Genomic DNA, 14,804 nt, shown 5'->3' on the forward strand with positions numbered 1-14,804 from the left:
CCACTCCTAAACCTTTGTCCGACTTTCCCTTCTCTCGGCAACCCCATATCACTCCACGCTGCCTCCTCCCTTATACCCCTACTTCCCTTCTCCTCTTCCCTCACATTGTCTTCTCCTTTCCCTTATCCCTGCTTCTTAGCTGCATCCCCTCCTATCCCTTTCTTTTCCCTTGTCCTTTTCTCCTTCTAACCTTAACGCTACTCACAACAGCCTAATTCCTCATCTCCGCTGCCTACTTCTCCCATTTGCAGCGTTTAAGCAGACCCCTTTTTGCTACCTCTTGCAAACCTATTTTGAGCCTTGAAGCAGCCTTTTTCTGAGCCATACATTCTGTGATAGTAGGCCCTAAAAGTCACCATTTCAATCACCTCAAGCCACTGTCACTAAAAATTTATTGTGGGCGTCACTGTGGTAAAAATTTAAAGAGTTTCTTTTTCTGATTTTGGATAAATTTTTTGCCATTTAAATTTGAAGTGAAAGGAGAAGTTAAAAATTCTTAGTTGATACATTTTGAGGAGGGGAGTGGACAGAGATTGGTGTTTTCAGATTTGCTCATATTGGAAGATTTTGGTAAGGACTTCTAGGCCTTGGGCCTTAGCTTTCGTAGTCTAAACCTCTGATTTTTCACTGTCTATTAATTAATCTAATCACATTTAAAGCAGTGACATTGAACTCATACTTCACTGAAGGATTTTAAAACACACTTGGGCATTTAATTAATTAATCTCATCACAAGTTTTAAGTGACTGTCATAAGAATTTTTAGAGGGATGATGTATCTGATTGCAGTAGGCATTCTCTTTACTGTCATAAGTTTACTTGTTGCGTTTACAGACTTTTAATTTCACTGTTGTCTTAAGAAAAAAATTGTTGTTCTAAACATAATCTCTAAAGTTTCAAGTATGCTTTCATTGGTGAACTGCTTGCATTATCAAAATAACTGTTGGTTTTTCTCTGGGTTATATAATTTGAATTGCACATACATAAGCTCACTGTTTCAGAAAGTTTATTAATCTCACACATTTGTTTTAGCTGTTAAGATCTAAGGAATTGATGGTATTTGTCCTTGTCTTTTTATTCTCGTTCCTTGATTGATGAATGGTAGATGTGCTGAGATCTAATTCTGTTTGGGCTAAGTGGCATTAAAATAATTTACTCCATTTGCTTAACATTGAGTAATCTGAAGATAATTGATTGGTTTGAGATCTAATTTCATATTGGGCACCTCTTAAATAATATGTCTTAGAAATTCAAGTAATTTGCTTTGGCATTCTACGTTGAAAATTGGATAAGTTTTCTTGACAAATTGTGTATCTTGTGAAGATTTCATTTCAGTCATCTATTTTATTTTGTTGGCACTTTCCGAAATTGGCATTTATCTTTGTGGTTGGAATCGTCTATTAGATCTCCTAAATAAGTACTTAGCATATAACTCAGATTAAATCGTAATCTAAGTGCTTCAAGGTTTTAACAATCATGTTTCTTTATCATCCGTTAATCTCACATCGCATCCGCATTCTAAGCTAGTCTTGCATTTAATAATAGATCTCCGAGCATAATCTTGGTTGATAGAAAGATAGGAACCCCTTTATGTCTTCTCTTAAGAAGTCTACCTTCTAATATCTAAAACGGTAACCTTGCAATCGTCAAAGCCACAGTCTCTACGGCGCTGGAGGCATCGGGTACATTAGATTTCAAGGAAAGGGATCATTAATCACACCCTCGTGTGCTTCACCTTGACTTCTCTCTGCCATTTGTTATAAAGTTTAAGCTCAAAACAGATAAAGATCAAAGGACATACTTAGAATAGGCATTCAAGTAAAATCAACCAAGACTCTGCATTTCACATAAGTCTTAGGAATTGCATTTCATATAGGATAGTTACTCATCAAAGCAACAGTTGTCCATCATGTACTTTGTCTTAAAATTTGTAAAGCAAGAGTATTGATTCTATAAAGAACTGGTTTCAAATCTTATAAATCTAATCGAATCTTTAATATCTTGCTAAATCTAAACAAGTACTTGATTACTCAACTGTGTCTCCCAGATTAGTTGGTTCCCAACTAGTCCTTCTTCATCTCATTTCCATAGGGTCTACCCCCCATAGTCTGTTGTTGGGAGACAACTTAAACAGAGAGGTTGGGGATCAGAGTGACAACCCCTGACCTAAGTCGTTGTCGCAGTGCCTATACATTTTGAGCGACAACAAAAATCAGCCCATATCCTATCATCCATCTATTCTTGTGATTCCTCTCGTACTGAGACTCCTCTCAGAGGTGAAATTCCGTAAATAGCAGGGAGCTTTAGCTGAGGTGATAGTGGGCTATTGCTCCACTGTTTCCCCTTTTGAACTATTAGTTGCTCTATAGGACCTCCTCCTAAGACCCCTTCTAGTTTGAGCAGTCACATTTTTAGCGTTGTTGACGAGGACACGAGATGTGTGTCTTGTTTCCCTTACGACATTATTGATATATTATTATTGGCGACTCCATTGGAAGAACAAAGCCCTAGTTCTTCAATGAACTTTAAGGTCAATGCTTGTAGGGTGAAGCAAGCATTTCTCTAGGCATCTTTAAATTCACCTTGGTGACTCCTGCATAATTTACATATATATCTCGATAGGATGTCTTTCTTTGATGATTTTCCCGCTTTGGACATTGCTAGCATCCCTGGAAACCCTAATCATGCCACAGGAAGGATGGTACGTGGGTTGCCCATATTTGATTGTGATCCACTCTCTGCAATTGATCATGTAAAAAGATTTATTGCACATGCTTCAAAGGAGAAATTGGTCCACCAAGATGTCCTTATACTATTGTTCATGAGCTCTCTCCATTGGTCACAACTCATGGTTGCATAATCACAAACCTAAGAGCATCTCATCTATTGAGGAGTTCTTAGAAGGCTTTCTTAGACATTTTCAAGTATGCCCCGCACTAAACATTCAAGAGGAAGCCTTGACTTCATTGAGCATCATCATGACCTTAGAAATCTGGATGATGGGCAGGAAAGAGGGTCCTCCATGAGTCCACATGACGAAAATAGGCATGATGATAATTCCGAAAGCACATGTGATAAGGAGGGTGAGTTTGTAGAGAGTGAAGATAATATTAACCCTACCTTTTCCAAGGATACTATCTCTAATGATCCACCCTTTGAAGACCTTGGAGAAGGTGATCCCATTCTTCAAACATTGCTATCAACGATTACTTACATATTAAAGAAGGAAAATGAGAGGTTTGTGGAAATCATTTCGACAAGGACCCTATCTATGACACCAATGGCGATGATATCGATAGGACCCTTGTCTTTCCTCACAATTTTGGGGTTGTAGTTGAGTCCCATGTGGACCCTTTCCTCAACCCTTCTTACAATATCACTAATAACGAGGAATTCTCCATCTCTCCTAAGTGTGATCATCATGTACAACCTGCTTGTTGTGTCTCTCCATCTCATCGGTCTCCCTTTCCTACTAATCATAACCTTATGGTGGCCATGAAGCATGACATAAATGATAAGGACCATGATGGAGGTGATATGCCTGAAGTTGCCATCCATCAAAAGTTTATGAGCTTGATTGTTGAGATCTCTATCTTTTGGTTAGAAGAGAGGATCCCGTGGACTAGATTACATTCTTTTGTCTCCTCTTCTCCTGTGATCATCCATGTGTGGGCATTCTATTTTCCCACCTCCCGCCCTGGTGACCCTCCATATGATTGTTCCTATCCTTGTTGTTGGATTTGTTGCATAAGTAATCATTGGGCAAAGTATTTTTATATTGATCTAGTGATGTCCTGGTTGCATTGGCTCTATGATTACACTTAGTACTTATACGATGTAATATGCATGTTAGAATATGATGCATTACATGTTGGTTTTTCGCATTAGAACTAACATCATATGATATTATCATGCTAGATTAGTTGCATTGAGATTAAATTGCATTTAGAATAAATTTTATTTCTTGTTGGTTTTATGGCCTAATATAAGCATGGGTGATCATAAGACACCACAAACACATGTTGCCCCATGTGTTTGGTCTTTGATATGTGCAGGTAACATGTCTTCGGTCCCAAGAGATTGTTGTTGTTCTCATGACCTCCCTATTCGAGTACATTTGTGCACTCTACTGAGATCTCATGACCCAGTCGGAGCTAGATGTTACCCACCACTTATGGGGTACCCCCATAGGAAGACTTTTTTCTCCTAAATTGTCCTCAACTAGTAGCCCCTTGCAGGAACCAGATAGCTCGATGTGTCACTATCTCAGCCATCTGAGCTAGCCATGTGGTCCATTGCCCATTTGTTATGATCGTATGTTTGAAGGTGGGCCTCCCGACCTGAAGGTATGACTTTTCATTATGTAGTTGGGTATTTTTGTTTACTTATCATGGACACTTTTGGGCATAGATTAGTGGGGGGGGATTCGGCAGAAAGAGTGGGCATGGTCTGTACTCTTGTCTCTTATGCCCGATTTGATGGTTAACCTTGTATCCTAGTCTTGTGGCATCTCCTTTACTGGCTACTAGCTTTAGGGATGGCACTACATGGGAAACCCCGATTTTGGTTGCATGGCCCCGCTTCCCAATACCATATACATCACTCCCCTCCGCTCATTTTAACCCCATCCATCACTTTTCCCATTCGGGTCCACATTTGTCCATTAGGTCCATAAGGAGTTAGCTGCCCCCTTCCCTTGTCCACACTTTGGGTTGGGCTTGGAACGATGCCCCGGAGGTTGATGCAGCTAAAAGAAAAAGAAAAAGCATAATTTGGCCACTCTCAACAGGAAATGTACCATAAAATGCAAAAGATGGTCGGGACATACACATTTAGCACGTGGGCAAAAGCTAAACATGAGCTCTACCCCTATCATTATGGCCATCACCCTGGTTCCTAGGACCTCTCATATTGGCCCCTTACATCATTAAGGAACCCATGATTGTCCCAACCCTTGGTGGGCGATGAACCACCCCACCTTAAGAGGGTAATCACTGTTATATCCCACACATCATGCTCTCATCCCCTGGAGCCCCGAGCAATTATAAAAGAAAATCAATAAAAGGCAAAAGGCATATGAAGAAGGGTGGAAAAACAAAGGTCGGGTAACTCATGTACCACGATTGCTCCCTCCTACATTCATACACCCAAGTGTGGGCTTCCCTTATTTTGGCTACCCTTGTACTGTGGCATGTGGCTTGGAGCCTTCCCTGATGCCCCATTCCGTTCCACCATTATATCACATGCTACCTACCAATTAATGGATGTACCATGGACATGTAACCCACTTTAGAGGTAGAAACCACTTAATAGGGTCATTGGTTAATGTGAAATTTTATCTATTGCAGTAACTGGAAATTATTCTTCTAATTTTAAATTTAATTATGCAGTTTATTTGCTATGACAAACAACGAATAAAATCACAACTGCAATTTTCACCATAAAATATTGCGGAAAATAAAATGTTGAAAAACTTAGAAACTCTAGCATACACAAGAATTTTTACACGGTTATTTTTGGACAATTGTCCACAGAAAAACCCAATGCAAGAAAACCGATGCAACAGATGAGGGTTTTATTATAATTCTTTAGCATCAATTATGAGTACAATAATTTAGATGCTCAACTGGCAACCTAATCTGAGCGAAATACTGGAAAAATCATTATGAGACTTTTCTCTCACCCCACAACTAATTTCTGCCTCTGAAATTACTTCCCTACCCTCTGCGTTGTGCCTCCTGCGTCACCCTCTGCGCAGAGCTTACGCTGACCCTGTGAGGATTTCAGCCTTCCTTCCTTTACCTCTTCCTGGAACTGGAAACCTTCCTCCTGGAATGATGCTACCCTCCTCTTCCACCTGCTGCTCACCCTCTGGCTCTATCTTCTCTATTGAGTTACTGCCACTGAAAAAATCGAACTGCCTGGGCAACTGAGTATCTGCAATGGTGTGTCCTCCATCACCACATCGATCTCTTGTTATAATCCACCGTTGGAGCACCAACGACCAAGATTAAATCTTAATCAATGGCTAGGATCATCTCTAGATCGATCTGTGAATTTCTAGATGATTCTCACCTTATCTCAATTAATACTGATTAATTAACTATATTCCCTAAGTTTAGACTTAGGAAGTATTAAAAAAAACGGTTAATAATCTAATTGAGACACTTATAGGTGGAATTTCTAGAAACGATTTTTGGGTTTTGGAGATCTCATGTATTCTATCCCTCCACCAAATTTCGTGGCTAAAAAACATCTGATGCTACAAAAACTAACACTCCCTTTTAGCGAGGAATGTGTTCTAGTGCTGCACTTCCTGCCACAACACCGTCTCTGCATCATCTCCTGTCACGTTGTTGATGTCTGGACATATTGCCCACCAACAACTATGCAACTTTGATATACCTTGCACATGTGTTGTTGTTGACGCTGCCATACTACTGCCAACACTGACACTGCATCTGCACTGCAACTCCCTCTCATCTGCTGCTGTTACAGTTGAGAATCATCCAAGGTAATCTTCCTTTGTTACTCAAACGAGTTCTCCACCATACCCATCTGTTCTGTGAAATAGACGAACTTAGCTCTTCTTAGAGCTTTCGTGAGTATATCTGCAACCTACACTTCTGTGGGAACATACTGTAGCTGGATTGCTCCACGTTGTACATAATCTTTGATGAAATGACATCGAATACCTATGTGCTTCAACCTTTCATGAAACACTGGATTCTCAGAGAGCTTTATGCAACTCTGAATATAACAATAGACACTGGTCGGCTCCATCCTCTACCTGAACAAGCTCACTAGCAGCTTCCGAAGCCATATAGCTTCACACGTAGTTGTTCTTGCTGCCATATACCCTGCTTCTGCAGAGCTAAGTGCTACTGAATTCTACTTCCTGCTACACCAAGAAACCATCCCTGATCCAACATTGAAGTAGTACCCAGAGGTACTTTCCCTATCCACTGAGCTGCCTGCCCAATCTACATCTGTGAATCCACATAATCTGACATCATCTCCTCGGGTATATCTCAACCATACTCTACTGTGCCATGCACATACCTCATAATGTACCTTGTTGCTGCCCAATGTACCCTCTTCAGCTCTACCATGAACTGACTGAGGGCGTTGACTGCAAAGCAAATATTTGGCCTAGTATTGACTAGATACATGAGAGATCCAGTAAGCTGTCTAGACAAGGTGGGGTCGACATCCTTGTCATCCAATGCATCTATCTTCTTCCAGTTGGTGATCATGGGCGTAGACATGGGTCTACAATCTTGCATTTTGAACCTCTTCAGAATATATGTAGCTTATCTTCCTTTGCCCAAGGAAGATCTCCCCATTATTCTGCCACACTTCCAATCCTAGGAAATAGTGCATCAACCCCAAATCCTTCATGTCGAACTTTTCTGCCAGATTCCTCTTGCAGTCTTCTATGAGCGTTGATGATCCTGTCAAAAAGAGATCCACATACCAAACTAGGATGAGTGGCTCTCCCTCTACCATCAAATAGTAAAGGTTGGGATCTGCGTCACTCTTGACAAATCCCATCTGCTGCAAGTAGCTGTCAATCCTACCATACCATGCCCTAGGAGCCTGCTTGAGTCTGTATAGAGCTTTCTTCAGTCTGCACACATGAGTGCACCTCTCATGAGTCTCGAAGCCCTCTGGTTGTTCTATGTACACTTCTTCCTCTATCACCCCATTCAAGAAGGTTGTCTTGACGTCCATCTGGTGAATTTGCCATCCCATCTGAGCTGCTAGGGATATAACTGACCAGATAGAAGTGTATCTGGAAACTAGGGCGAAGGTCTCCTCCTAATCTATCCCTTCCTTTTGTGCATACCCCTTTGCCATGAACCTAACCTTGTATTTTTCCACACTGTTGTCTACGGCATATTTGATCTTGTAGATCCATCTAGAACCTATAACTGATCTGCCTTCCGGCTTTGGCACTACCTCCCAAACATCATTTGTCATGATAGAGCTATACTCTTCTACCATGGCATCTACACATACTTGATGTTGTGCGGCCTCTTGAAAGCTGGAAGGTTCTGCAACATAAGCCACCAATGCTTGGTACCTGTTAGGATGTTAGCATTGTCTTTTGTTCAACCTAGGAGTTCCAATAAACTCCTCTGCATCTCTCTACATCTAACGAACCTATCTGTTGGCTCGACCACTAGTCATGGGAGGTTCAACCAGCTCCTCCTCATCTTGCCTTTGCTGCTCCATCTGTCGAGAACTCCCCGGATTTCCTGCACCTGAGGAAATATTGATACTGGTCAGAGTACTCGATCCTTGTGACTGTCCTCCTGCCTGTCCCAATGGCTGCTCCTGTGGTTGCCCCTGCTACTGACCAAAGGAGCTTATGCTTACTGATTTTGATCACCTACAGGCATCTCACGAGATCTCCCAAAAGCTCGATTCTCCATGAACTCCATGTCTCGCGTTACTACAATCTTCATGTTGCTAGGAAGGTAGATCTTGTATGCCTTTGAGGTTCCGATGTACCCAACGAAGAACCCCTTCTCTGGAGTCTGGTCCAATTTGGTACATTTCTCATCTGGCACGTGGCAATAAGCAATGCTGCCAAAAATTTTGAAGTGACTAACTTCTAGCTTCTTCCTTGTGAAGACTCCTTCTAGCGTTTTCTTCCCCGATACTTTATGAGGAGTCTTGTTCTGAATATATGTTGTCGTGTTACATGCCTCTGCCCATAGAAATTTGGGTAAATCTTGGTCATATAACATAGCATTTGCAGCTCCAACAATGGTTCTGTTTTTTCGCTCTACTACACCATTCTGCTGTGGATTATATGGAGTTGTCCATTCTCTCTTGATGCCTTCCTTAGCACAGAATTCTGTGAAGTCTTTATCAATATATTCTCCACCATTACCTGAGCGAATCGCCTTGATCTTCTTCCCTGTCGCATTATCCATGAGAGCTTTAAACTCCCTGAAACGATTGAAGACCTCATCTTTGGTCTTCAAGAAGTAGATCCAGGTCTTCCTGGAATGGTCATCAATGAAGATGACGAAATATTCGGCACCGCTGAGAGCTCTAGTGGACATCGAGCCGCAAATATCTGAATGTATGAGTCTTGACACGCTATCAACTTTGCTGCCACTTCTTGGAAATGTTGGCTTGGCATACTTCCCAAGTATGCATCCTCTGCACACATCATCGTGTTCCGTGCCAAGTTCTGGAACCCCTGTTATTGTTTCTCTGAGCATCCTGAGTGCTCCATGGTGTAAATGTCCCGTTCTCCTATGCCATAACACATTCAACTCATTGCCATTGCTACTGTCATTGCCTATTAGTGCCATTAGAGAGTCAATCTGTTACTTCAAACTCCAATCTGCCTTACCTTTTTCTAGCTTGGGTGTTTGACATACACTTTATTCGCTGTGAAGCCAATATCATACCCCTTATCCTGTAACAGGGATACTGAAATCAGGTTCATTCCAATCCTGGCACATGCAATACATTTGTAGCGCTGGTGCTTGTTCTTGATTCCCTTTGAAAATCTATGTTACCTCTCCCCGCTAGAGTACATTTCATCTTGTTTCCCATAGTAATATGGAAGTCCATCTGCTCCTCCTTGTAGCTAGAGAAATATTCTGTAACCCCTGTCATGTGAGTTGATGCTCCACTGTCTATATACCAGACACCCTGTGAAGTTGATCCTCATAAGCAAGCAAATTCATCCTCCAACATGGAAGACAAATCTGAAGTCTCCTGAATGTTTCTTTTGTCCTTAGTTATGCTGAAAAATTTATAGTGTGTTATTCCTCTTTCACTCGACAATAGTTCTACACTAGCAATCTGTTGCAAAACCTTTTGTGTCTCACTAGAAATCTGCCCCACGAAATAATTGAGTTGCTCCCTCTGCCTCTAGAATCACTCAAACTGGAAGAATCAAATTTTTTGCTCCTTTCTCAGAAAAACTGAACTTCCTCAAGCAACTCTGCCTCCTGGAAAAAAGACTGCACTGCCCTTGGGAATTTTGGCCTGTTGCTTGTTGGCTTAGTGGGTCCTAACCCAGATTCAGAGTTAGTTGCGCCAAACAAAACCCTACACTACTGGCCCTTTCGACATCAACCCGTGTAGCGCAGGTTGAAGTCTCACCCGAAGCAGTGTGGGGGGATGCTGGAACCAAGTTTCCGCATCTAGAGATCATTGTGATATCTTTTAATGCCTTGGATCTACCATCGTGCAGCTCTATAAGCCCCTAGGACTCAGCACTGCAACGTCCTTCAAACAGCTTCTAGAACTTTGCATAGGTCTACGATAGGTCTTTGCGGACCCTCAACAAGCGAATTAGCTACTTACGTGCACCATAAATTAACCCTAGATCTGTGTTCACGCAAATCTATTTAAGAGCTTAATAAACATAACAGAACGTATTATAATCTTTGCATAAATACTTGACATGCATTGCGGTTAGTTAATAAGAATTATCCAATAGAGTCGTGCATCAATACATCATTATTTCAAAAGGCATTATTTCATCACAGCTTATATCGCAAACATAAACAGCAAAAGTGAACAGTTAAAACACATGAATTTCTCCAACAGTCTTCTTTATTGATCTTCAATATGAAGTTACAGACTCAAAACTGCCCTGCGCACTCAGCTGCGGACACTACTCTAGGCCTCTACGCACTCAGCTGCAGAGCCTTTCTGTCCTCTAAGACTTACTTCTCTATGCTATCTCACTAAGAATCCATCCATTCTTACCCATAGACATGCCTTAGACTCTCTAAGACACATCTATTTATATCCTTTTACATACAATCCCATGGTCCGCAAACCATGGGTGGATCTCAAAACCGACTTATATTTACATAAACGAGGGTTAAAACCCTTTTTGACTCCTAACCACCTACGCACTCCGCATCCACAAATCGCAGAGACTTTACATCTTTTTACAAAATTTACATCAAAACTTGGGTTTTTAACCCCAAAACTGACCCAGGGGACCCCATCCCAACAGGCCCCCAACACAAAGGTCGTGACTCGCCCTTGAGTCACTCGTTTGGCGCAATGATCTTACTGCAAAGATCCCCTAGCTCCACCTATACAACTACAACTTCGGCAGTGCTCTGCGTGGCTTCTTGCTTCACCTCTTCGACAAGTTGTTCTGTAGCTGGACCTTCTGCGGCTAGCTTGATCTTTTGTTGTGTTTGCTGCAAGCCCGTCAGCTTCTCCTAAATGTTGGTTTTTACTTGGTAAGCTTCGTCTAACCAAGGTCCCAACCTGGCCTTAAGCATGACCTCCTTCTATTGGGTTGCTTCTACCTGTGTGTGGAGCTGCTTCCCCTCCTGCAACTTGGCGAGGCGTTATGCTGGAGCAATTGAGCGCGTCGTTGCCCGGACCTCATCATACTGCTTCTGCAGCTCGCGAAATTCTGTGTTTAGTATCTGCAGTGTTGGGTCTTCCTGCAGAGTAATCACTAATTCCATCGCCTATTCAAATAAGGTCGAGCAGTCAGTGACTGCGGCATCCAAAGTGGTCATTCCTTCTTTTATAGTGGCTCCGCGCTGCTCCCTGACCTCAAGCGGAGTCGAAGGTTGTGATTTGAGCTACAGCTCCATGATTTTCATGTTGAGTTCAAATTGAACTCTCCCACCTCTGCCTTTACCTCATGAACGCCTATAGCTAATTTCAAATCTTGGCCTCTGGTTGTGCGTCCTCAGGTATGTGCAACTCCAGCACTGATCTGCACGCCTCTACTACCGTAGCCGCCAGCTTGGAACTCTATGCCTAAATAGTATCTCTCTCCTTCAGGGCCTGTGTCTTTTCGGCGAACATTTGTTCATTGTTCGCCGGTACTCACTGATTACACTGACAGCGCACTGCTCCCAAGCTCTCAATTCCTCCGTTACTCCTGCTTGTAGCGCATGAATAAATTCGTTGGGGAGCGCTGCAATGTTCAGCGCGACGTCTTTAAGGGTGCTTAATATGACTCGGTCATCAACCGACTCCACGCGTAGGGACCCTTCCGGTAGAGAAATTGTTTGAAGGTCCATTGTCCTTACCAGTTCTGTAGCCTGACTTGTCCCAGTGCCAGCTCGTTTGTGCAGCACTCGTTTGACCTACACCCACCTGTATTCTACTAGTTTGGATCTGCAGTTCGCACAGATCCTTCTGGACACTCCCCAGCGTCTGCATGTACTATTGCTCGAACTGTTGCAGCAACTCAGTTGTAGTATCCCGAACTTTGTCGCTGATCTCATCGAGATCGCCCTCTGTCAAGGTCATGGGGTCCACTTGTGTTTTGTCCGACTTCTGCTTCTTGCGGGAACCCTCCTGTTACTGCTCTCTGCACTTTCTCAGCTGAAATGGGGTGCTCTGCCCCTCATCTCCTCCGCCGCCCTGTTCAGATTGTTCTTCCTCCTCTGTTGCAGGCGAAGGAGATTTACCGCTTCTTTGTGATTCGCGCTGCTCCTGTTCAGCCTGCTCCTTGGTAGTGTGCTCTTGTTCCATCCGGGCCTTCTCGGTGGCTTCCTTCTTCTGCTACGTAGCCAACTTTTGCGCAACCTGTTTTGTTGCATCCTTCCTCTTTTTCTCAGCCGAGCTTCCCGTGCCCTTACTAGTTCCTGCATCCAAATCTGATGGGGCGCGCCACTCTGCTGGCCAGCGCTTGATCACCTCCTGTATGTCGTGATCTGTGACCAAGTATGGTAAATCATACCATTTCTGCTGCGGGTCCTTGCGCGCCTGAATGTAGACGCGGTGGAAATCATCTTTAAATGCGGCATATGCTGACAACTGCTCATACAAGGTTGGGGACAACCTTGGCCGCTGATTGATGGCCATGTGGAAACTCATTTCCATCAAGACCCAAAAGATCTTTGTTTCTATGACCCGCACGGAGTCCTTCATGGCCCAGAGGGAGGCGAACTACGCGACCTCCGGCAATCCTTCCTTCAACAGAGGAAGTTGGTTGTCCTCCGATAGCTCCCATGTGACCAGCACAATGGAGAGCAGCAGCCACGCATAGTGGAAGGGCTTGCTCTCATCCTGGACCTTGCGGAAATTCGCGAGGAATTCGTTGCATAGGTACCATGACCAGTTAAATTGCACGCCCTTCGCGCATTGTGCAGCTAACGATACCACATGCGCCGAAACCTCGTCCGCGCGGCACTTCCTCATAACCTTTTCGGCCAATATTTGGGTGGCAATCTGTACTGCGGGATCGTTGATAGACATGATGGAATAGCCACACGGCTTTTTCACAAGCTCAAACTCCTTTTTCATTCTATCCGCTAAATCTTTTTCTCCTGCCTTTACGCCAAACTCCTTGGCCGGATTCAAGCCTTCATGCAGCAGGTGCATGATCCTTTGGATGCGCATGTCCGTGATGGGTATAGGCACTCCTAGCCATAAGCAACCATCATGCACGAGTAAGTACTTGCCTCAGACAGGTGGTATTGATAGTAGTGCGGTGATAGTGGGGCACCCATAACAGGTTCAACAACTTGGAATTCTCCACTCCGCGAATCCATTCCGCCGTTTCTAACTCGGTGACACCTGAATCCGGGTAGTAAACATGCTTCATGTAATTCACGGTTGCAAGGTGAGGGAACCGTTCATGGTCCATCATGTCCCAATCTTCCATCTTCAACAGGGGGATCTATGTGAGGCGCAAACCTTCAAAGGGAACCTATTCCAGCAGCAAGGGCATAGAGATGACGAATTTGTCAAAATTCGGGTCCTTAGTGACCTTTGTCTTCCCTTTCCATGGAGGGATGTAATCAAGTAACTTGGTCAAGGGCTCCACTCCCTTTGCGTCTATATCCTCGGTGCCCTGTCCCTCCTCAACCTCCAAATCGACAACCCTCTCAAGTTGCTTTTCCTTCTTTTGCTTTTGAGTGGCAGAATGTTTTCTGGGTGACTGGCGCAACGACACCGGCTTCTTCTGCTTATCCTTCTTTGGCTTCTGGGTTTCTCTAACAGGGGTGGGCTTCGGCCTAGGTGACCTCGGTGCCGTAGGCACAGGAGCCGGAGCCTCCATACTCACAACCTCTTGAGTAGCTCCTTCCGAGGCGATATCTCCCCCAGTGCTCACCGTTTCAATAGAGATTGGACCTAACATGGTGTCAAGGATAAACTTCTGGTTCAATTCTAGTAAATTAGCAAATGTCGGGCTCGCAACCAAATCCTCAAAGAACGAGCAGTTCATAAGCAACAGAAAACACAACTCAAAAACTCTAAGTGTGCAAAGTGTTCTCTGTTGGGCCAACACGCGTAATTTATAGGGGTTTTTTAATTCAAATCCGACCGTTCCCCCAAAACTTGATCATTAATGTTGTTTTGGCAGTAGATCTTCAAAGATTTTAGCCATAAATGCTGCCAGCCCGCTCCTCTTAACCGTCTTTTGGCTGTCAAATGACGAACAGTGACTCCAACGGTCACTTTCCTGCTGTGGTGCGCGGCATCTCCCGTCGTAGCGCAACGCCCTTCGTGCAGTTTCTTATACTGTAACTTCACCATTTTCCGCACAGCCCGCCTGCCTCGTAGTTCTCCAACCCGGGCAGTGTAGTTTATAGCCCCGCGCTCCCTTGCAACTGCCTAGAGCACTAAGATTGTCCTGTTGTCATATAGTTATTGAGCCAGATCCCCTGTATATAGCTTCAATCGGCTGCCATTCACCCTTCCTGGAAAAGGTTCTCCATTCAGTTTCGCGAGTTGAACTATGCCTCCATCTGTAATCTCTTTGATAACATATGGCCCGAGCCAGTGCATTTGAAATTTCCCCAGAAACTTAGTGAACTTGCTATCATATAATAAGAC

This window comes from Pinus tabuliformis, chromosome 2_1 (genome assembly GCF_031772625.1).
Source record: "Pinus tabuliformis cultivar Carrire ecotype Pingquan chromosome 2_1, CPIR1, whole genome shotgun sequence".
In the NCBI taxonomy this organism is placed as follows: domain Eukaryota; kingdom Viridiplantae; phylum Streptophyta; class Pinopsida; order Pinales; family Pinaceae; genus Pinus; species Pinus tabuliformis.